The sequence below is a fragment of the Lissotriton helveticus genome, chromosome 1_1, assembly GCF_964261635.1.
Source record: "Lissotriton helveticus chromosome 1_1, aLisHel1.1, whole genome shotgun sequence".
NCBI classification, from domain to species: Eukaryota; Metazoa; Chordata; class Amphibia; order Caudata; family Salamandridae; genus Lissotriton; species Lissotriton helveticus.
Window position 1 is genome coordinate 1618870753 of NC_136057.1, and position 25093 is coordinate 1618895845.

The window sequence follows — 25093 nt, forward strand, 5'->3', positions numbered from 1 at the left end:
TCTTCTCAGACTGGTACACGCCTAAATATAGTCAAAGTTAACTAACAGGCAACCTCTGCATCTTCATCCCTTCTCCTCAAATGTGCTTCAACTTAAAGTTCAGAATCAAATTGCTAGAGTTAACATCTGCTGGCTAAAAATTAACTAGGCTACATTTTTAATATATAAAATTACCAGTGGTCCTCCAACTCACAAAATGTAGTTTGTAACTGCCGACCTAAACTTTAGGAGCCAAACGTTTCGGATGAGTGGGCATTTAAAAATAACTGTACAACTAAAAGTATGAGGCTATAAGCTGTCACAAAATGGGGGCAGGGACTGCTGACTTTTCAAGACCTTATCCACTCATTTTCATTCAGTGTCATTCGATTGTTCTTCATTCCATCCACTTAAGGCCACTCTGACCAGGCACCCTCTTGTGCTGCATCCAGTCTATGCCCAGTGATTCTGCTCTTGTTTCACGCCCACAGCCCAACTTCAGCCACTCTTTGTTCAATCCTCACACTCCTTATTTGTAATGTGTATAAAAAGTCAATAGTTACCATTTTCAATAGATACATAAAAATGAACCTTTCGGGTTTATGAAATTGTAGACTATGTCATGGTGGAAGTTTTTATGATTTCACTTCGAAGGATGGAAGGAGTTATCTCTCCCTCACTGTGACTGGAAAGCTTCTTCCTTTGTACTTTATTTCGTCTGCTTTGATAGTGCTGTCGTCAACCATACATGATTGCCTGAAAAACTGTAAGAAGTGATACTGAGAGCAGCTTAGGTTTTGGCAACATGTTTTTACCTTGTGGGAAATCGGACGCTCAGTGCAGCAGGCCTGAATTGGTTATGGCGACAAATCAATGGTAATAGCTGTAGGACTTGTTGGTTTTTTGAGAAAAATTGTGCAAGATAGCATAGGTCTGATGGGATTTATTCTGAAAAGTTATGCCAAAGACACTCGGCATGGTGTATTGTTTTGTTGAAAGCCAGTGCTAAACCAAATGGACATTTAACGTGGTTTGCTATTACACTGTTAACCAAGATATTTTGTTACTCAGATTAATGTAGTAGGCAAGGCTTTGGTATTAGTTGCTCCTCTTTGAAAAACACTGGGCTGGTAGATTTGCATGTGAAAATAAACCCTTTTAGAAATGTTTCTACTATTGTGCCAGCTATAATCTTGTATGTAATTGTTATTTTTATGACGATGCCTGATGTTTGCCTCTTGTGAAGGTGTACACTAAGTTTGAGTTCAAGTTGACAAAAAAAAGTGGTAAAGGCTGTGGGCCTGCTAGGATCATTGGTAAAAGTTATGCCAAATGCCATAGATCTGATATTTGGAAACATTAGGAAAAAGAAATAGACTGAACGTATTGAGAAAAGCATCTGTTATTGGCAATAGGCCAATTAACACACAGTGCTGAGCCCTTTTTTGGCTATTTGGGGGTAGTTTGGGCTTAGGCAGCCATTACTTGTTTTCACATAAGGTATCCATGCCAAGTTTGTGTCCCTTTTTCAACATCTTGGGGATTCCAAAGGCACCTAGGGTTTGAGGATTCCCCTTGAGGGGACTGTGAAAACTTCCAAAATATAGCTAAAGTTTGAGTTTTGGGGGAAAATTGAAAAAAGTGCTCTGGGTAAAACTGTCTTTTTTCATATTTCTAATTACCATAAGATTCCCCTTACAAGACCTTAAAGAATCTATTGCATCCAGTATCCGCAATCAGCCACATTTGCTACCACAGGACCTTGTGAAAACACATACACAAAATGTGATACAATTTTTATTAAAAAAATCCATAACAATATTCTGAAGAACCTAACACTGTACCTTCAAATGCAAAATAATTAAATGAAATGAAAAAGAAATTTCTAAAGCGCACTGCGGCCAAGCGGCTTCCTGGCGCTGAGGAACACAACCCTAACTGCCAGGGGTCCAGGGGAATTAGCCAGGGAAAGCCTGAAGAAAAAGGAAAGTTTTGAGAGCTTTACGGAAGTGTGAGAAAATAGGAATGGAACGAATAGAGAGAGGGAGAGTATTCCAGATCTGGGGAGCCCGCACCGAGAAGCGGGTGCCTCCGGTGCGGGATTTGCGGAAGCGGGGAACGTGAAGAAGAGAGAGAGAGGACGAACGAAGAGAACGACAAGGAGCGTGAGAAGAGATTAAGGAATTGATAAAGAGAGGAGCGGAGCGGGCATGCGCCCGAAAAGCCAAACAGGCAAGTTTAAATTGGGATCTGAAATGAACGGGGAGCCAGTGAAGAGATTTAAGGGCAGGAGTGATGTGGGAGAACTTAGGGAGACGAAAAACAAGACTGGCCGCCTGGTTCTGGATGGCCTGGAGCCGGCGAGTTTCGTAGGCCGGAATGCCTACGTACAGGCCGTTTCCATAATCCAGGCGGGATGTAATAAGGGCAGAAATGATGGCTTTGAGGGCATCAACAGAAAAAAACTGGGAAATTTTTCGAATGAGGCGGAGGGAAAGAAAACAGGGGGAGACAACGGAACAGATGTGCGCATGCATAGAAAGATCATTACTGATCTTGATGCCCAAGGTCCGGACAGAAGAGACTGGGGAGGGGGGAGGACCAAAGGAAAGGGGCCAGTGAACAGAGGACCAGGGGTTAGAGGGACCACCAGTGAGAACAAGCTCTGTCTTGTCAGGATTGAGCTTCAAATGATTGAAGCTCATCCATTGGGAGATGAAGACAAGAGTAGAGCTGAGCTTGGGGAGAGAGTGAGTAGGAGAAGATAGGTCAAAGACGAGCTGGAGGTCGTCTGCGTAATTATACACCGAGACCCCCAGCTCAAGAAGAGAGGAAATGAGGGGGCGGATATAGAGATTGAAGAGGAGAGGGGAAAGAGAAGAGCCTTGGGGTACCCCACAAGTGACCGGGAGGGGGGGTGCAGAGAAATCAGAGCGGTGAACTGCCTGTGATCTGCCCTGAAGAAAGGACGCGATCCAGGAGAGGGCGGTGCCCTGGATGCCCGCTGCGCTGACACGGTCGAGAAGAATGGCATGGTCGACCGTATCAAACGCAGCGGACAGATCCAAGAGGACTAAGGCCTGGGGGAGATTACTGTCCGCCTTCCCTTTCAGTTCATCCAGGACCGCGAGGACCACACTCTCAGTAGAGTGGCCGGGTCGAAAGTCGGCCTGGTGAGAGGCCAGGATGTTATTCTCCTCGATGTAATTGGAGAGACAAGATGTCACGTAGCTCTCAAGAATCTTCCCAAGATAGGGAAGAAAGGAGATCGGCCTGAAATTAGATGGAAGGGAGGGGTCCAGGCCAGCTTTCTTCAGGATCGGAAGCACAATGGCAGTTTTAAAGGAAGAGGGGACAGAGCCCAGAGCTAGGCAAGAATTGAGAAGAGTTAGAGGAGGGGTAGGACAGCTGGTGTATAGGGTTCTAAGGATCTGAGCGGGTGCACAATCCGCCGGAGAGCCGGACTTGACCTTAACAAGAAGGTTACGGAAGAGCTCAGGTGGAATGGGCTTGAAATGATCCAAGACAGAGGAAGAAGAGAGGGAGTGATCCGGCAAGTTAGGTTGGAGCACGATCGGAATGTTAGCCTTGATGGTGATTATTTTATTGATAAAATAATCATTAAGAGAATGGCAGAAAGATTGAGAAGGAGCAGGGGAAAGGCTAGCACGGTCGGAGGTGGCAAGACTACGCACCAGAGAAAAAATCTCGCGAGATTTATTGGCCGAGAGGGCTACGCGCTCCGAAAAATATTTGGATTTGGCCGCTAAGATGGCCAATTTGTAGTTGTTTAGAAGAGCCTTGTAATTGAGGCGGAGGGTGGGGCAGTAGTTACGGCGCCAGCGACGCTCAGAGCGCCTGAGCTCTAGTTTCAGGGATCTGAGGTCATTGGTAAACCACTTGTGAGCATCGTGAGGGTGGGCTGATCTGATCTTTTTTAATGGAGCAGCCTGGTCACAAGCCGAGGAAAGCCAGGTGTTAATGGCAGCCGCCTGATTCTCCACAGAGAGGTCGATCAGGGTAGGAGCCGATGAAGACAGAGAGGAAGAAAGATCATTAAGATCAGTCTTATTCCAACTCCGAGCCCAGATGTTTTTTGGCAGGGGGGCTTTCTCGGGATGGCCTAGGTAGATAGAAAAAGAGATCAGAAAATGATCTGACCAGACGCAAGGAGAGATCGAATTGACCGAGGGACAGCAACGTAAAGACCAGATCTGGTCCAGGGTGTGACCATGGGTGTGGGTGGGAACGGAGACGTGAGGGAGAAAGTTAAGACAACGAAGGGTGGCAGAGAAGTCTTTAGAGGAAGAATCCTCCCTCAGGTCACCCGGCCAAAAATTGAAATCCCCGAGCAGGAGTAGCGAGGAGTTATTTACAGCCAAAGTGGCCAGGAGATCCTGCAGGGTGGACACAAATGATGGCATGTTTTGAGGGGGGCGGTACAGGAGGATCACCGTGAGGGGAGACAGGAGGTTAAGCGAGCGGGCCACCAGAAAATCAACACCAGAAATGCTAGGATGCGGCAAGAGCTGAAAGTGTAAAGAACGGCGGACTATCATGGCCACTCCACCTCCAGTTTTTCCGTCAGGGCGGTCAGCACGGAGGGCATAGTGGGTGCCAGGGAGAATGGCCAGAAGGTCAGGGAGAGAATCCGAAGAGAACCAGGTCTCAGTGAGGAAAAGGAAATCCGGGGAGGCAGTATCCAAAAGGTTGAAAAGAGCAGTTTGTTTTTTTACGGCGGAGCGAGTGTTAAGAAGAACAGCAGAAGCAGCAGGGAAGCCAGGGGTAGCACAGGTGAGGGGAGGCGTGGAAGGAGTTAAGGAAGGGGAGGTGGATGGAGCTGAACCAGTATGGGGGGGGACATAGATGCCATGCGAGGATAGGAGTTCGACTGTGGAAGGGGAAAGAGGGGTAGAAGCAGAAAGAGAAGACAGTTGGGCAGAAGAGTACATCAGTGGAAGGGCAGAGTCTATGGCCCCAGGTCCCGGCCCGTCACGGACGGGCGCAGACGGGCTTGCCTTAGGCGCGCCTTCGGCGCGCAAACGGCGCGCCCGCTGCGCTCGTCCGCTGCGCGTACGAGGAGCGCACATGATTTATGGGGCATTCAGGGCGTGGCCAGTTGTAAGTGGGCGTGGCTTGTATGGGCGGGACGGCGACCAGCAGAGCCTCGACCCGCTGCTGCGACCACCTCGGCTGCGCGGAGAGGACTGGGCAGGCAAAGTGCTTGCGAGCAGAAAGAGGTAGGAGTTGGTAAAAGGCAACACAAGTAAAACAGAAAAAAAATGGTTTTAAAAACAGAGCGCTACAACTAGGGCTCCCGCGGAAGGCAAGGGAGTGTCCAGGGACGAGCTAGCGATCAGCTCCTACTTTATGCCCGGAGGGGGCGTGGCCAGTTGTAAGTGGGCGTGGCTTGTATGGGCGGGACGCCGAAGACGGCGACCAGCAGAGCCTCGACCCGCTGCAGCGACCACCTCGGCTGCGCGGAGAGGACTGGGCAGGCAAAGTGCTTGCGAGCAGAAAGAGGTAGGAGTTGGTAAAAGGCAACACAAGTAAAACAGAAAAAAAATGGTTTTAAAAACAGAGCGCTACAACTAGGGCTCCCGCGGAAGGCAAGGGAGTGTCCAAAATAAATAATACAATCAACTATACATCACATTTACACAAAGGTAATCAACAATACATCACATGTAAATAAAAACAATACTTCACATATAGTTAAAAACAAGAAAGGGAGGACAAATATAAAATAAAAACTCCAATCAGTTTTTCTGAAAGAATTACACTCTCACTAAGTGTGTCATTGGGTATAGTTAGATATGTTCCTTGATTTATTCTAATTGTCCATGCGCTGTGGGTCATGTTTGTGAAATCAGTCTGCATTTTGGTGGTCTTAATTGAGATATACCACCTTCTTCAGGACACATATATTAATTTGCTCCTCCTAAACGAACTTCTTTTTAGGAAAAACTAACCATATGTACTTTTGGGTGTAGACGGGTACACAGTACCTCGGCTTCTGAAAAAAAAATAGTTTGTGTACGTAAAACAGACTTCGGACACAAAGTGTTTGTAATTACGAAAAACATTCAGAACTGTTGGGACTTGGAAATTGTTCCCAGCACAAATATATCAAGAAGTTATCTTGAGCCCTAGAAGAAGAACCAAAAAGGAGGACAAGGCTGCCTTCTCCTAAATGGTGTTTATCTTGCACATATGGCTGGTCGACTAGGTATCTCTATTGTTTCCAAATAGGGATCTAGGTAAACCCATATCTAATAGAGACTTCTTACTGCAGATTCCATATATTTTAATTCCCTAGGCATCAGGCTGGATCCGGAAACATTTGCAGTAGCAGAAACCTTGCGCGCCGTCGTGTGGCTCCGTTCAGCTCTGCGTGACTGCATCGTATGAGTCTGTTACGATGTTGCGGTCACCTATATAGGCGCCAACCTTGCGCGTGGACGTCCGTTTCATTTTTTCTTTCCACGCCAGTTAAGCCCTGATCCGGAGAAGCGCTACCCCTCTGTCTCTTTTTTGACTGGCTTTTTTGACTTTTTGTAGAGTTATTTTTTCAAATGTCGTCGTGATGTCCCGCAGACGAACAGATTTGAAACCTTTTGGCACCTTTCACCGCGCCATGTTGATGTTTGTGGTGCTTAGAGTAACACCACAACACGGAGGAGTGCTCGGACTGTCGGGCCATGGCTCCAAAGGTCATCCCGGAGTGAGCTTTGAAGCTCCTTATGGCCTGGCAGTCGACACCGGCCAGTGAGATCCTGTTCAAGGAAGAGGATGTCGCTGGACCGATCCAGGGGCCCAAAGTCCCCTTCCTGTCACTCCAGGCCCTTGGGACTCTCTGGGAAGAAGCACAAGAAGAGGAAGATGTCCAAGCAGACTTCATCTTCACCTCGTTTGTCATCCATCTACGAGACAGGTAAGAAGCACCGATGCTCTAGGCACGGTTCTGCGGAGCTGGAGCAAGGTTCGACTTTGCGGCTTACTCAGTTTCCGGGAGCCGGAGCGACCCCCGCTCAAATAAAGGAATTTTATGAGCCCATGTGCCGGGTATGTGAGCGGGCCGACCCCTATGGTGAGCCTTCTTGTCCCGCGGGGTCGTAAGGGGCTCCATCGGATTTGACGCTGTAGGCTCTAGCCACGGCCCGGTGGGGGTCTCATGGATCTGATTTCGGGTCGCTGACAGTCATGCTAACGCGACCTTCCACAGCGTCGGACCCAAAGGCGGTGCCTTTCGTCGCTGCCTGCACACACCGGCGGTGCTTGCCCCATCCTTCTACCCAACAACTCAGTCAGCTCGGCATCGCTCGACTTCAGCGAAGCTCTATGATTCTAACTTGTTGCTTGTGCATTTTGAGGACGTTTCAGGCATGGGTGAGGAGTGGGAGGGGTCTATGGACCCTTTAGAACAACAAATAGACCAGACGGACTGGTATGAGGACCTTGGGGAAGTCAGTGGACTGGACACATCACTAGATACTTGCATGCCCTCTCCACCGATTGTGGCTACGGAGGAGGGGGCTTTGTATGCCATGCTGGTAAGGAGGGTTGCAGTGGTCCTAGGACCGGAGCTGCCCTCTGTGCAGGTCAGGACTAATCTCTTGACTAAAGTACTTCAGCCGGGGGCTTCTACGTCCGAACCACGCTGCAATGAAAGTGAAATAAGCTGATCAGCTAGCTCATTTCAAAGTCAAAGTTAACTTTATTCGGTTACTTAAAACCATCAAAGTGCAAAAAGCAAAACAAAACCAATCAAGACAACATGCATTAGGTACAGAGATATAAACTCATTTGTTTCCCCCAACTTATAACGAAGTGACAGACAGCAGATTTTTTAACAAAGGACAATTAAAACAGTATTACACTTCAAAATCTTACTCTGTTCAGGGTCATTATCTACAATGGATTGAGATGAATATACGTTGATATCCCGCATTCTTTTTCCCCGCAGGGAATCTCAACGCGGTCGTTACAACGACCGCGTTGTGATTCCGCATACCATTACTCCGCAAGCCGGAACAACGACTTGCGGAGGGGGGCGCTGGATGTTGGAATAGTATAATTTACTATTCTAACTCCAGTCTGTGTAGACAATAGGGAAGGTGTTGCATTTTAAATTCAACCACCCCGCCCCCCCCCCCCCCCCCAAAAGCCCCCCCCGGCAAGTCGTTGTTCCGACTTGCGGTGTAATGGTATGCGGAATCGCAACGCGGTTGTTGTAACGACCGCGTTGTGATTCCCTGCGGGGAAAAATATTTGTGGTAAACGTTGTTTACCGATTGAGATAAACTTTGCAGAATTGCACAACACTTCATGCGAAGAAATAAAGCAACACGACAATCCATGGCGGGGGATTAAAAATACTGCACTCCACTACAAAATAATCAGCCATGGGAATTAAATAATGTTAATGTTAATGTTAGGCACACTTTTAGAGCGCACGGCTACCCCAGAGGGTGTCCCGGCGCTTTAGCAAAGATGCCCCTAAAAACAGAAAAACCAAAAGGTAAACAAACTGCAGAAACGCGGGTTACTAGGTGAAGAACAGAGTCAAATAAATAAATGAAATAAAATGTAGCCCCTCTTGTTCTTATCCAGTGTCATATGAAGAGAAGCTTCAAGATAAATAACTAAATAACATCATTTAAAACAGAGTCCACAGTATGGTTTAATGGTAACCTGTTCCTATGCCTGATTTGCTGCTGTTCGAAAGCTTGCTACCCCAAAGACCACCACAGGTCACGCAGCATTTGCAAATATGCCAGAGCTGGCCTAACTTGTTCAAAGTTACAGCCTCTGAGTAGAGGAATAATGAATTTCCTGCTCTGTTCCGAGAAGTTATCACTTGGGCAAGGATTTAATGGTTCCTTTTTTAACATACCCTTTCAGAAACGCTAAGAGCCAGGGGACCATATCATGGCTAATTCTTATTAAAACTAACAGATGGTTTGTTAATATAGGATAAATATGGTTGCAACTGTCTACCCAGGCTCAGTGTGACAAAACTTCTCACTATGCGTTTAACCAATTCATTCTCCCCCCCCCCCCTTACTGACATACGTCTCTTCAAAAACTGCCACTTAAAGTCCATTATGGGGGATTTGCCCAATGCTATAGGGCTCGAAAATAAGTCGGGGACCGCCAAGGAATTCCATCTGGGCCTTAATATATCGAATCCATGGGATGTCTAACACCTTGTCTAGGGAGAGGCAATCTTGGATGATCAATTGGTTGAGATTTTGTGTGGTTTGTGACCAAATTCTCAGCCAGCACAGTAAAGGGGCAACCGCAAGCTGGTCGGAAATAAAAGTTGCTACTAGCTCCTCATGTATGTTAAAAACTGGCATGGAAGTTGGGACCGACAACAATCTGCGCAAAAAAGTATTTTCGGCCCCCTGGCCTCTGTATATCCTCAGATGTCGCTCCCATAAGTCGCCATGGGGAAACACTTGGCATTTTATATCTTCAAGAGTGCCTGGAGAGGTTTAGATCCAATTATTTTTGCAAAGTCTAGACTAGCCCCCAAAGCTCTAGCTAATATGTTCTTTTTATGTGTGTGCTGCGTGGACCACGAACTCCGGTCATCAAAAAGAAACCTAAGTATGGAAAAGCGGGGACTTTTACTAATTCTAGATCCTTGCAATAGAATTTGACCTTCATTGCCCTCCTTGAGCCTATAGACATAACAGTTTAAAAGCGTTTGCAGCCCCCTTGCCGTCATTGCCACCAACACCGCATCATTGGCATACAGAAGTGCGGGAATCATTTTAGTGCCAGCTCTAGGGATGTCTTTACAACAAGAGGTCAGGGGCGTCCCCATACTTGTTAATAAAGAGTGCGAACAGCAAGGGGGCCAAAATGCACCCTGCCGGACCCCTCTTTTAACTGCCCAAGAATCAGTTAGGCTACCATCTTCATTAAAGCGCACTGCCGCTGTTGTATTTTCATGGATGGCCGCCATAAAAGAGATCAGGTCAGCGTCTAGCTCTGTATCTTGGAGGGTCGCCCAGAGTTTTGATCTATTAACAAGGTCGAAAGCCATAAAGGCCAGATGGAGGTGCCGTGCTTAACGACTGTGTACTTCCCTATCACTAAATGAAGGTTGAGGCATTGGCCCAGTGTGCCTTTCCCTTGCCTGAAGCCGTATTGAAGGTCAGAAACTATGCTTGCTTGATCAAGCCAATCTGTTAGGCGTGCAAGGACAACTTTCCCCATCATTTTGGCCGCTGAGTCAAGAAGCGAATGGGCCTATAACAGGCAGGATCATCTCTGGCTCCCTTCTTAAAGATCGGTATAATAACCGCTTTGGCCCAAGACACGGGAAAACCAGACAGGGTGGCTGCATCAAAACCATGAGTTAACATTTTAGCCCATAGCTTAGGATCTGCTTTATAGAGATCAGCCGGTACTCTGTCAGGGCCCGGGGCTTTCCCCCCTGACATTGATATAATCGCCTTAATAACTTCATCCGTTGTAGCTAGCTCATTTCACTTTGGTTTCCTATGAAATTATGTTGGGACGCCATGCTCACTGATTGTCCTTTCAAAGAAAGAAAAAACATAGCTTTGGGTGCTGAATAAGCTATTCTCCAGCTCCCGAGGCTGAGTCTAGTACAAGGAAATACCTCTGGTGCTCGCACCAGAGGGTTTTTCTGCCTCCGGTGCGTGGACGGCCTGGAGCTGTCCGCACACGAGGACTGGTGTGGAGGGCAGTACGTAGTCTGCCTTCGCACTGAACTGGTTAAGTGTTACTTGTTACTACATTGTGGTGAAGCATTAGGAAAGGGGATTTCGTTACATGGAATCTCCAAGCTTTCCATGGTAGGCAAGAGTTTTGGTGTTGGTTACCCCTGACAAAACACTGGAGATGGAATAACTACACTCTGTGAATCATATTAGGCCCTTTTAGGAGGTCTTGCATGTTCTTTTAAGTTTTGTTTTTTATTGCAAGCATAAGCCTGCCAAATTTAAGCTTGGTAATTTTTTGTGCTTTGTATATAGTTTTTCTGGGTGAGTGAATATAAGGCTGTCAGTGGTTGGATGCATGAGGGAAAGAATGAGTTAGAGTGCAAATATAAATAGTTAATGAGTGCCCGTGCTCTCCTGGCCCTTTCAGTGAGCTGGTTGACCTCTCCAATGCTTCTTTGTTACTTGCATTGTAATTATGTAGTGCTTTGCAATTTCCAGTTATCTCTTAAGAGCGCTGTGAGGAAATCTATTAAACACTTCGACATACAAATTAATGTAATCGCTAATAGAAAAGTGGCTGCCCTGGCAGTATTTTTTTTTAAAGAATCGTCAGTTTAATGGAATTGTAATACTTGGGCCACAAGTGTCTTATTTTCTCAAGCCCGACTCTCTCACTTTCCCTAACCACCATACAGAGTTCCTTTTTTCCGACAGATTAGATAGGATGCTGGGATCCACTTTGTAAACTGTTCACTTCCACTTTCTCCCCTCCTTCTAGAGGTGTGTTTTTAATTGTATTTCTCACTGTGGTTGGATCGTGCGTCCCTCTGCCAGCTGCTCTCAAACAGTGCACTGCATTCAGCAGGACGTTCTTGGTGGCTCACGACCTGCAGTACGCAACAGGCCAAGATATCATTTTGTAATTTAATGGTTTTTCATGGTATCTATTTTTGCATTCGTACATTAGTGCCAGACGTATCTGGAACTGGTGATTTTCTACTGGAGAATCAGTAAACCAAGATGACACAAGGTTGCTATAGCTGACCAATCATTAATACATTGCACGACCTAGATGTCAATATAACTTTCAACATTTACCTCAAATAATATTATTCCCTCTTTCTGGGCACCTATTTGTCGCATACTTTGGTTATGGTTATGCTGCCTACAACAACGTGGGTAAAATCACTAGAGCCGGTGCTAGAGTCTTTTTCATTTGTAAGTCTTCTGGTATTTGGAGTTCATAGTTGCCGTTCTTTGTGCTCTTTCCTTCAGAGCACAGGCTGCATTAGCGGCCCTCCAAAGATATGACTGTATTTTAGACAGGAATAGGGCAGGAATCGGGATTACGTTGCAAGCTTTCTTCCAGCATGACTGTCTATTCTTTGGGAAGCTGTCTAATTGACTTTCCCATATTGTGTTTAATCATGGGTATTCGCAGACCGTTTCTCAGGAGCCACAAAATATGGTTTGCAGTGTGACTGAGGGCTGCATTGATGCCAGCAGGTTAGGGGGATAGGGTGGGTATACGGCGATGAGCGTATATGTGGTGTGGACTCAAGTCTTACCTCATACTGTTCTCTAAATGAATTCCCTAGTCTCTTGAAGAGACAAAGATGTGACAATACTTATTAATGCAGTTGCCCAAATTATTTGTCACAAGTCCTCCACATCTCCTTTAACTCAATTTATGGTTTGTTGAGAATCCGGTTCCTTGCGGGTATAGGGACACTGTCATGCACGTTAATTTTTTTTTAATTACGATTTTTATTGAAATAACATCATAAACATACATACAATCACAATTGTCCTTGTCCATAGTCTTTTCTGACAGGGTATCATGCTGTTCAAACATTAAGCATTCAACAAAGATTATATACCCTAAAAAGCATATAGGTACTGGAAGGGGAGGGGGGGGAGGAGAACCTCCACTCATGTGGTCTTCTATAATGATGTGTATCTGTTTAACTGGGAACGAGGCCGTATATCTTCACAGTAGTGGCCCATTGGAGAGCTGCAAGGCTACAGAACAAGTCACCAGACCACCCTCCTGTAAACCGGTATCTGTGTATTTATTGTACAGCCCTAGCGTCTGGACCTGCGGAAGAGAGGGGAGAGGGCCCCGTTGGTGTCGGTTGATGTTTGGCCGTGGAAGCCGGGGAGGGCTGTTGTACCTTTAGTAGATAACGGCTGTAAATATGCCAAATATCTTTGGGTCGTGAAGACGGTGGTTGAAGTGTTGTGTATATTTCAGTTTGCATATCACAGTGGGAAATGCTTCGGAGCCATGAGTCTCTCGAGGGACTGTTTGGTTCCCCTGGGCAATGATATTTCCCTTTTCGCTAACAGCAATGCTATAGCGACGAACCTGCAGTGGCAGACTTTTATAACACGGACTATTCCCAACAGGGCAAGTTTTGGAGAGGGGGAAGCGGTGTGGAGATCACATCAGAGACTGTCCGAAATACCTCCGTCCAGTATGCAGCTATAGTGACGAACCTGCAGTGGCAGACTTTTATAACACAGACTATTCTCAACAGGGCAAGTTTTGGAGAGGGTGAAGCGGTGTGGAGATCACATCAGAGACTGTCTGAAATACCTCTGTCTAGTATGCAGCTATTCGGGGTCAGGTCCAAGTCATGTGGACAAAATCCCCTTCTGGGGTCTGGCATTTGGGGCAATTGGATGGCTTGTTGAGGTCATAGTTGGCCAGTTGCTGCAGTGTGATATATGCCCTGTGGACAAATTTAAAATGAAGGACCTTATGCCTGTGATTCAGAGATACTCTATGTATATGTTCATGGCAACAGGCCCATTCCTTGTCAGTTAAGGAGTGACCCAGGTGTTTTTCCCATCGCTGTCTAACCCCCTGTCCCGAACCTGCTTGAGTACCATACATGCCCGGTATAACTTGGTAATCAAATGGTCCCCATCTTTATCGGTTATAAGAAGTGTGGCGGTGTGAATTCTTGAGGCGGGGATGGAAATGAAGGGGTGGCAGACCGGAGCGCCCCAAGAAGTCTGGTCGCTACAAATTTGTTCATGTATGTCAGTTCAGAGTGTGCAGATATGTCTGTCATAGTTATTGCATTCTCATTTGGGAATAGGGAATCAAGGGTATCGCGCTGTAATTTGTTGAGAGTATGTTGTACCACCATTTCGGATGAGATTGACGGCAACAGGATTGTGGCAAGGGGAGATCCGGGGAATACACAGAACCAGTACCCACCATTCGGCTTAGTCTGCGCCAGGCCCAACATGTAGTAGAAAGGGGTTGTATATCTTTGGGGTCCAGCGGTATACCTAATGGAAACAGTGCCCAGAGGGGGTGGGAGCTGCTAAGTCGCTTTCGGGCTTCGTGTATGGTATACGTGTGTCGGGGTGGAACCAATGGTGGGCAAACTGAGTTTGCGCAAACAGATAGTAAAGATGAAAGTCAGGTACTGCAAATCCACATCGATCGTAAGGGGTGTCAATGCGTCCCATGCTATCCGTCGCCCTGCTCGTTCATACTTCTTCCCTGTGTTCACATTCTTAATTAGTGTCTTTAAACATGAATGTGTTCCTAAAGATATTTTAATGCTATTTATGAAATTTTTATGTATTTTAGGAGCGTTTGTGATACATAATGTTCTATAATTTGACTGCGCTAACTGTTTTAAAAACTGTGGGAGGAAGATGTTGTTGTAGTCCAGTATAACAAGCACTTTAATAACTTTATTTGATTAAAATACTTTTTTTTTCTTCAAATCTAGTTGTTTTGATCCACCGAGCCCTAGCATCACAAGGAGTATAGTTAAAGTAGCTGGGTTTGACCTTTGCCGCTTAGCTTTTTCTGACACACTTTCATCCTCTACCGTACTTTGAGCATGCCTTAATAAAGGGAGAACTCTATGATTGACCATGCTAAGTATTGATAATAGTACGGCGTGTGTGCCCGTGAAACCATTACTGTATTTTATGATATATAATTTCTTGTCTTTCTTTTCATACATTTTTCTTGTTATTTTAATTATTTTACATAATCTTAACACTAAAATAACTTTGACCCTCCCCAAAGATAAGTTGTGCTGAATGGCATGTTTTTCATTTCCTCTATTACAGTTAACGTAAATAAAATGCTTGTACTTTTATTAGACATTTTTTAACTGATAGTCCAGTTAATCGCAGCCCAGTGCTGCTGTTCACCACTTGTACAGATGAGAAGGGCCTCAAGCGGTCCCTAGGCCGTGCTGCGTGTGTCCCTGGTTTAAATGGAGCAGTAGGAAGCAGACGAGATCCTTGACCCACAGCAGTGTAAAGGATTGCAGTAAGAACAATGTAATTTGCTGTGGAAAAAGTAAAAAATAAGCACTTGATGGCGCATCAAAAGGTGACCACTATCTGCATCTTCATACCTTCCAGGAATGTGTCCTGTTTTGCTCTTACCGCTCAATTTGAATAGCATTTCATGAATGATTGCCTTGGCATTTGGCTCTTGCCTTGTATCCTTGGCCTTTGATGAGAATGTAAAGAAGGAATCCTATTTGCTAGTTTAGGTGCAGAAGCTACTCCTTTTCTGTCTGATAATCTTAAATGTGTAACCAGATTTCTTTTTCAGTATTTGTCATTAACGAAAGATACACTGCGATGTCACCAGATCAATAATAATATTATAATATAATTTAATAATATTATTGATGTCACCAGATCAATAATAATATTATCTCGAACACAGCAGCAACCAGAGAATGGCAATGGAGAGTCAGTAACAGTAGCAGAGTAATTTGTTTAATTTAGCATTTTAAGGTGCGTAAAGCAGCCAAAGTAAAACTGTTGGTCAGTGGTGGACTGCACTTAAACACCTCATAAATCTAAGAAACAAAATGTCAATCTGTAGATAGTTATAGTCTGCTGCAAAGCAATCCAGTGATGTGTTGTGCCCAAGTTGAGTTAAGAAGCACTGGTCCCTGGACCTCGCCAAAAGCTAGATCAAGCCATGTATTCGATGATGGATGATAACACAAGGTCATTGAGAGCAGCGGGATATACACAAGAGTTGCACTCTTAAACCTTAAATTCTGCTCCGGTGAATAATTGTGGAGTTTTTGTCATGGAAAGCCTACAATATATTCATTGTTTGCATCTAAAAAGTCTGCCAAGAGTAATACTGTGCATCAAAATAAACAGGCACCAAAAATGGCTCCCGGTATGCTCAAGGGCTGTTTCCCCAAGAAAACTCTTAATCCAGCCGTATCAGAATCTGTACTTTAGAAAACCAAGTAACAGTACCTTATTCTCTCTAGAGCATCACCTTCTCTGGTGTAGTTGTGCCAACTCTCAGGGATTCTCCAAGACTGTGATAGTGCTGTACCTCTTCCAGGGAGTAAATTGCATAAAATGCCCTTCACATGGACCACAGTTTGTGGTTAGCAAATCCAATGTAAGTTCCAAATTCCACCTGCATACATTAACTGCTTAGAATAACAAACATCTAGAACCTGTTCTTCAGTTATAGACCGGTCTGCTACCTGGAAGATGTTCTGTAACCATCTCATCCAAAGGAGTACATGTGCAGTATCACAGAGCTAAGTTAAATTAATGACTACAGAGTGGGGAGCCTTACTTTTGGGAAGGGTCCATATTTTCAACCACAGAGAGAAAATGGTCCATTAGATCTTTAATTGCTTGGACTGCTTGCTGTTTGATAAATTCTTAACATCTATGGTAGTTTTCAAACTCTGGTACATCATACTGATACCTAAAGCCACGTACAGAGAATCAGTGGCTTTTTTTGCAGGATGCAGATTTTATCTGGTTGTTGCACCTCTAGCTTAAAGAAAAACATTTAGTATAAGTCGCAGTCTTAGCACTTGCAAGCCATGGCGCATAACCCAACAGTGTACTAAGTGATTTACATGAGTATTTTACCATCTGTATTCAAGCAGCTTACATTAGCACAAGATTCACAAGTTAAAAAATATTTGTCGGAGCAGTTAAATATAGAGAATTATAAACTTACATTTGAATCTAAAGCGGAGTAATATGATATGAAAAATATCAGAAAGATCAAGGAATATCTGCTCAGTTTCTAGACTGTCTTGCAAAAACAAATTATAGCAAATTTGAAGTAAAAAAACCAAAGAAGGGTCCCACTTCTAACGTCCTGCAGACCTTGCATTCTTTCACATAGGAGTAGAGAAACTGTGTGTGAAGACATACTAGTGTCATTAGTGTCTCGGGCACACAAAATGGCCGCCTATGGCTATCTGTATGAGTGCATCTAAACATGTATAGTCCTAGTTATGACATCCATACTTAGGGCCATCCAAACATGTAGGTTGCCCTTTTGTGCTTGGCTGTTATGCCCCTTGCTTTGTTTCTCCCCTAATTATGCTTTTACATTGCTAGCTCTTGTCCATCTTAGCTGATACTTTTCTAATCGTATATGATGACTAGAGGTTGGTCCGGACTGCGCTTATCAAGGATGTAACCTAATTAATGGGGTGATGTGGGGAGTAGAAGTTGGTTGCATCCCACTGACGAGATAACTAGAAGATACAAGTGCATAAGTCACCAGCCCTTCACGTGGGGTTAGAGGTTTGAAAAGGTAAATCATTTCAGCCACCTGGAGTATACTGAAAAGTTGCTTTTAAAGAAGTGCACACAGCCTAAATAATGAAAAAAGGTCAAGCAGGATATGGAGCTTAAAGAATATAATTCCTTTGCCGGCAATAGGCAGAACAAGATTGTCAGTGTTAAACTTGGCAAGAGTTTCTAAACAGGTATTTGCTTTTGTAGATAAAAGGTAGCAAATTGCCTGTCAACTAGCAGTCTATTCTAATCGAATGCCTATTTTCCAGTTTTATTGATTACTGAAGTTATCTGTGCTAATTTATTTTAATGAACGAAACCAAGTTTAGGATACTTGTTGAGAGAGATTTAAAATATGGTTCTGACACCTTTCACCATATTGTTCGGCTGCTCTTTGCTGTTTGTATTTTGAATGCATTTATGTTTTGCTTACTACCCCTGACGAGGTGTTGAAGTGCTTTACCCGCCGGAAGCATGCTGCTCTGTAACCTAATGTTAGTGCTTAACTTTGTGGTTATTAGGATTAGTCTGTCCTCTCAAGGAAACTATTCCATACATTTACTCTAGTTTCTTTGTGGTAGATTACAATAAGACAAGTTGGGTGTGATTACTAGTTTGCTTTGGGGTGGGGGGGGGGCTATTGCAAATGGAATGTGGGATTAATAGATGTGTTAGAGGAGAATAGGTATTAGGTTTCAGGGAAATGGGTTTTGTTCTATTTGCTGAAACAATAATCGAATAAGGCAAACATGCAAATGATTTAGAATAGGATGTATTATGACCATGTTGTGGGTACTCCTGGTTGGTGCGAGCCCCAGTGCTACCTGCTGTGATAAGCATCACTTTACATATCAGCTGTATCTTGAGGTCAACCTAAGTTCTTTACTTGAAAAAGAACAGAACCAGATTGGGTCTGCACCATGATACAGATGAGACCAAATAGACCTGTGATAATTATTCTCCAGCACCCGAAATCAGAAGTTCCTGCTGACTTCACGCTCCGGCTCCATCTTCATCTGCTTTCAGCTATGTATTAGTTTGTGAACTTTCCTTCTCTACACACCCTACATCGCCTCCCACCCTCTGCAGTTGAAAGCTTTCCTCTCGGAACAGACTTTCTGAGACCCAGTCATGTTTTGTAATGAATACATTGGAAACGTCTGACATTTAAAAATATCAATTTGTGTGAATCAATAAACATGGAAACATCAATGAATGGCGGAACCAATGTGGGTCTCCACTTGCCCCCTCCAGATGTAGCTTCTCTCTCAGCATCTGCTGGTAATGAAACTAGGACATCATCCCAAGATGTATTGCCCACAGAATCAGAGCTTCAAGGCTCTGCAGAGCACCATGACATGAGAACTAAGAACTTTTCCGTGCAAACCCACCTCACCTCTTAAAAGTTAAGTCACCACTATGAAAGACTATACCTCATATCTACGTTTGTGCTATCCAGATATCACAAACATGCATAGGTTAAAAAAGATATATATATAAATGGGAGAGGTGGAGGTATATTATGTTTTGTGGCAAGGGGCAGAGCTAGTTGCAGACAGTATAGGCATTGCACCATTGATCTCCCTTGAGAGGATGTTATTACTCAGATAGAACACGTATTTGATTTTAGAGTTTTATAAAGCTGTGTGTTGAAAAAAATGCACACAATGGCAAAGGCACTAATAGATCGAAAAGTGCTAAACGCTTGCCCAGTGCGCCCGTGTAGTGCGCATTGACCTCTACTGCTTCCTTACCTTTGTACTTGTCCATATGAAGAAGGGGAGCAGGCTGGCTCATCCATATCTACGGCTCCTAGTCTTGTCCTTGAAGGCTCCTCTGCAGCTGGACAGCTTGGGCGCCAAATGGATAAGTGCTTCAGCATGACGTTAGTAAGGGTTATACAAATTGTCAAAATACAATATAACAGCATCACATAACTAGAAATATTCCACATGAACCAATAAAGTGTGCATGTCAGATTGGTGTTAAATGCGTTTCATGACGGAACAAGTGATATGCATTAATCAGGATGTCATAAATACAAGGTAGCTCATTGCCCCGTTCATCGACAGCACAAAAATGAGCAGATATGTTGTGCCTTCTGACTTAGAACCTCTTTTCCACGGTGACAGGTTGATATCTTTGAAACTAATATCAATAGGAACTCTAATGATCCTCCCAGTTTTGTTGTTCTATGTCGGCCTGTCGTGTATTTCTATAGGTTCTGAATCAGTCCCCCTATTCCTGACCCTATTCTGGTTAAACTAACTATCAAGTTAACTAACAGTCAGCCCATGAGGCAAGAAAAGCCCCCATGATGCAGATACCGTTATCTGACGCAGTCACACTACGGCACAGGAACGTGTTATCTGATTAGGTCATGACGCTTGAGATCTAATTAGACAAGCGACATTCCTCCAGCCCCTGATAAGGCATACGACGTTCTCATAACAAATCAAACCTATGACAACCTGGATAATCCGTGCGGCCATTGTTTTGATTTCACAGAGAACTTTAGTAAAGAATGTGCTAACGAGCAAATCGTATGACATCTTTATTGACGTATCTATGTCCATCCTTACGTCAATCTCGGCACCTTTAAGGTATAAATATTGCCGATCTTGCCCTATGCAAACACACGCGTGGTGACAAGACGGAGCAGCCATACTTGCCGAAGCCGAGAGCAGAAGCAGACCCCGCTGGCGCAGCCCCGCCTTCCTGACGCGCTGAGAGACGCGCTGCTATCTCAAGCCGAGAGACCCAGCACCGGCGCTTTCGGGCAGCCCTCGCAGGCAGCCTGGAATATCGAGAGCAGAGAAAGAGATACCATTCCTCATTCATCCTAAATTCCAGGTACAGAACTGAATAACCCCTCACAGAGAATTCTTTAGTTATTCACTTGGCAAAAACAAACTTAACTTAAACTGTAACTTTCTATTCCCGCCCACGCATTAGACTTAGGTCAGGTACACGGGGTAGGCGTATTTAGAAACACCAGTTGAGTACGTTTAGTCAAATGTATATGTGTATGTAAATATATTTTAATCATTTTAAACATCATATGGCTCAGAAACCATATCAATGTTTTTACAGTATTATTTTATACTATTGCTTTTAATGTATGCACTTTACTTAACTATAAGTATTGCAATAATATCGATCCATTTCTCTTGTACGAGAAAAGAGACTGATCAATAAATAACATCTTTATTGAACACGCCCGTCTCTTCCTTTTCTCTACAATCTGATGAGACTAAGAATGCACGTACTGACTGAGTAAAATAATTGCCTTGTGCTCACACGACTCTCGAGATTGACTCTTGATTAGGGGAGAGCAAAGTTGTCATGTTCTATGGTTGTCAGAAACTAAATCCCTTCTTGTCTAATCAGGGGAGTTGATTCCTTCCTTGAACATTCGAGAAAGTTTCTAGCGAACTCTGAGCTTAGCTGGCAAACCCAAAAATTAAGTCTAGTATCGACAGTAATAGACCTAGTTAACGTCTGGCCTAGGCCTTTACTGCTGTAGGTACTATTCCAATGCGCAGAGCCTATTGGGAAAATAGGAACTACACTACATGGCGCCCAACGTGGGGCGCCATGTAGTGTAGTTCCTATTTTCCCAATAGGCTCTGCGCATTGGAATAGTACCTACAGCAGTAAAGGCCTAGGCCAGACGTTAACTAGGTCTACTACTGTCGATACTAGACTTAATTTTTGGGTTTGCCAGCTAAGCTCAGAGTTCGCTAGAAACTTTCTCGAATGTTCAAGGAAGGAATCAACTCCCCTGATTAGACAAGAAGGGATTTAGTTTCTGACAACCATAGAACATGACAACTTTGCTCTCCCCTAATCAAGAGTCAATCTCGAGAGTCGTGTGAGCACAAGGCAATTATTTTACTCAGTCAGTACGTGCATTCTTAGTCTCATCAGATTGTAGAGAAAAGGAAGAGACGGGCGTGTTCAATAAAGATGTTATTTATTGATCAGTCTCTTTTCTCGTACAAGAGAAATGGATCGATATTATTTTATACTATTGCTTTTAATGTATGCACTTTACTTAACTATAAGTATTGCAATAATATCGATCCATTTCTCTTGTACAAGAAAAGAGACTGATCAATAAATAACATCTTTATTGAACACGCCCGTCTCTTCCTTTTCTCTACAATCTGATGAGACTAAGAATGCACGTACTGACTGAGTAAAATAATTGCCTTGTGCTCACACGACTCTCGAGATTGACTCTTGATTAGGGGAGAGCAAAGTTGTCATGTTCTATGGTTGTCAGAAACTAAATCCCTTCTTGTCTAATCAGGGGAGTTGATTCCTTCCTTGAACATTCGAGAAAGTTTCTAGCGAACTCTGAGCTTAGCTGGCAAACCCAAAAATTAAGTCTAGTATCGACAGTAGTAGACCTAGTTAACGTCTGGCCTAGGCCTTTACTGCTGTAGGTACTATTCCAATGCGCAGAGCCTATTGAGAAAATAGGAACTACACTACAGGCCCTTTCATCGCGCACATCTCAAATGGCGTGTCTTAGTTGCTTCTTGAAACCATCATTCAGTTTGCGTTCTACAGACTGTTAACAAAGCCATCACAGAATAACCTCAACCTATCTCCTTACTTTGTTCGATATTGTTGACGATCCCAAGATATTTACACAGAATCTAGAGTTCAGTGTAACATCCTTTATCATTAAGAGACTAACAAGATGAATGTATTAGATTTGCAATGCATAAAGGTAGGGGAAAAGCTTGCAAGTGCATTACCGCAAATGAAAAATAAAACAAGAATACTATCCAGTTAAGTCTAATGAACGGAATTCGGGTTCCATCTTAAGCCTCTCATCTGTTATACACCGGAGTCCAAGATGATGTGCATGATTGAAGCAGTGTGAATAGATACTCCGAGTTAGTGTCTTCTGGTTGAGGAGCATTTCTAATCCAGCAATAACCAGCGTGGACTTAGTTCTGTTTCAAAGTATGCTAGGATTCCATGGGTGGTGGTCCATTGGTGGTCTAATAACATACAGACAACTTATTTCTGTATTGCTGTATGGTGGTTCTGCCATTGATTCTGTTGGGAATGCGGATGTCCTCTTTAAAAATTGGCATTGCTCGTGTTTTGCTCAGGGTCTGGGAAGGAAGCTTCCTTGGGTGAAACATTGGGCTGCTAAGGGATGAGCTGTGGAACAGTGCAGTGACACCGATGATGATGTATGTTCAACAGTAATTACATTCAACTGAGCAGGACAGCGATCACAGCTTCTAAAGGCCAAAGCCATCTCGAGTCCGAGCTCGGCTGACTACAGCTGATTATCCTGCCAACTGCAGGACGTTAGCAGAGTACAATCAGTGGCTCATGGGGATTATGAGTTTGCCTGTCATCGCAGTGCAGCAGTGAAGTCTAGTTGTGCCTGCATCTGGCATTGTGAGAGAGAGCGAACAATAGTCAAGCATTTTATTTTAACTATTGTTCAAGAATAAAGATGGGCAAGCTAGCAAGTTCCAGGGAGAGCGGAACCTGAGCCGAGCTAGGAATCTGGCTTGGCTCCGAGAGCCAAAGCATTTACATGCAAGTGGCAGTGTACATTTCACTTAAAGATATGATGAAAACTCCTTCAAATTAAAAATATTTCTCGAACCAGTGTTTTAATTTCAGTAGATTAGATTATATCATTGCATTGACGCCTGTTAAAAGTATTTGTTTTTATTAGATTTTAATTCAGCCCACCTCCTGAACTCATTTTCTCCGAGGTGCTCTCAAATTTGACACGGATTTAAAAAGAAGCAAAGTGAAGTAAAGTGATTTGCGTGGGATTGCACAATTTGGTCAACTAGGGAAGCTGGGATTTGAACCCAGGTTTCCTAGATTCATGTGTTGTAATTCATCTTGTGGATGACCGTGTTTAGTATTAAATTGTTTCATTGCTTAAGTTAATACACTTATGTTCCATAAATTCAAGAACCACCTGTTAATGCAATTATATCTATTTATTTCCACTGAAAAAAAACAAAGGTTAGAGGGACGTTATAGTTATGCTCAGATTTCACTTGTACAAAACCAGTGGAAATCAGCAGTTATAGGTAGCTGGGCTAACTATAATGTATGCCCCTGCAATACACTGCTTGTGACCTTACATATTACATCACATGGTCAGTGACCTCCCTAATGACTTCTCAAATTACATCACTGAGGACATCATCCAGTGAGTGCAAGTGTTTTCTAAAGGTATGAGTGTTTAGTATTCCTTGACTTAGAATATTCCCAGGCGTCAGGCTGGATCCGGAATTTTTTTGCAGCAGCACCTCTGCACGCTGGGAGACGGCGCCACACGACCCCGCCCTGACGTCGTCCACGTACGTGATGTCAGCGAGGTCATATCAGTCCCTCCCGGCGCGCTGATGTCCGTTTCCTTCTTTTCCGTGTGCAACACTGATCTGTAGTGAGCGGCTCCTCTGGCCTGTTTCAGGCCTCCTTTCCGACTCTTTGCGTCACAAACAGTGGGCGATGCCTTCGGGCTTTAAAACTTGTAATTCCTGTGCGCGGCAGATGTCTGCGACGGACCCGCATCTTATTCATATGTGGTGTCTAGGCGAGCACCATGACTCCACGGAGTGCGAAGCTTGCCAAAACCTGAAGCGGAAGTCTCGGCGGGAGCGCCGTCTGAAGCTTCTCTCTGCACGACAGTCCCGCTAGGAGTCGTCTTGTCCCCTGGCCTCTTCATCGCCGGCAGGTCCCTCTACTGTCCAGTTCCGCCGTTGATCGCCCTCAGGGGTCCGGGGCCGTCATTTGCCACTTAAGTCGAGGCGCTTGTCGCCAAGGTTTTCGACCTCCCCTTCTGTTGTCAGGGGCACTGGTTCCCGTAACATTCCAGACGTGCGCTTCCAACAGTCTCCCCCTCTCTATCAGCCCTTTCCCGGTGTGGGGGGCGACTCGGGCCCAAATGGAGGCATATGCCGCGGCTCTGCAGGCCTCGCTTGGGTCCTCTCCCGTTCCTGGGGCGTCCTTGGAGCCTACACTTCTTGTGGGATCTCCGACGGACTCGCTGGCGGGTTCGCCCCATCACCAATCGACCCCGGCTCTGTTTCTTGCTCCGGAGTCGGAGCCTGTCATGGATGAGGCAGAGTCTGCGCTGGTGCCGCGCCGAAAGCTTGCTTCGCCGGATCTGGTGCCTTCTCCTTCTTCGGAAGGGGAGCTTGTCATAGTTTTGGCGCCGGACGGCGACGACTCGACGCTGGATGCAGCTGAGTCGCGACTGACGAGGCTTGATCGGCGCTGTTACATGTCGTTTTGGCACCATGTTGACGCCGGGTTGTGGATTCTTCTCTAGAGGCCTCTGAAGAGAGTTTTGCGCCGCACTCACGCCTGGCGTCGCCGGAGGTATTGTTGCCAGTGCCCCCCTTGGAATTTGTGGAGCCTCCTCAGGAGCTCCCAGATCCAGCAGGCGCTTTGCCTCCCCAGGAGCCCCATCAGGATCCTCATTCTTTATTGGGGCTCCCTTCCGTGGGGCATTAGTCGCACCCTCGGTGTCTTGGGAGGGTCAGGTTCTAACTCTCCCCCACTGATGAGCTGTTGTCCCCTCCGTGGAGGACTACAGAGGCTGATGCAGCTTTTTTGAGAGTAGTCTCATTGGCTACTTGCATTTTAATCATGCAGCCCCCTTCTGCCACCTTGTCTGTGGACCCCTTGCTTGAGGTCCTTCACCGTGGGTCCGGGAATGTGGAGCCGCTTCTGCCCTTTGAGGCTTCCCTTTATGATGCCCTGTTGGATACCTGGGTCCGGCCTGCTTCAGGTGACCCGGTGGCTTGTTAAGTTTTGCACCACCACCGTCCAGC

General features: G+C 44.9%; 1 protein-coding gene across 2 annotated transcripts in view; it reads left to right on the forward strand.

The window, feature by feature from the left end:
- Window positions 1-25093, forward strand: part of COPZ1 (coat protein complex I subunit zeta 1) — a 201305-nt gene that overhangs the window by 99664 nt on the left and 76548 nt on the right. The window lies entirely within an intron of this gene.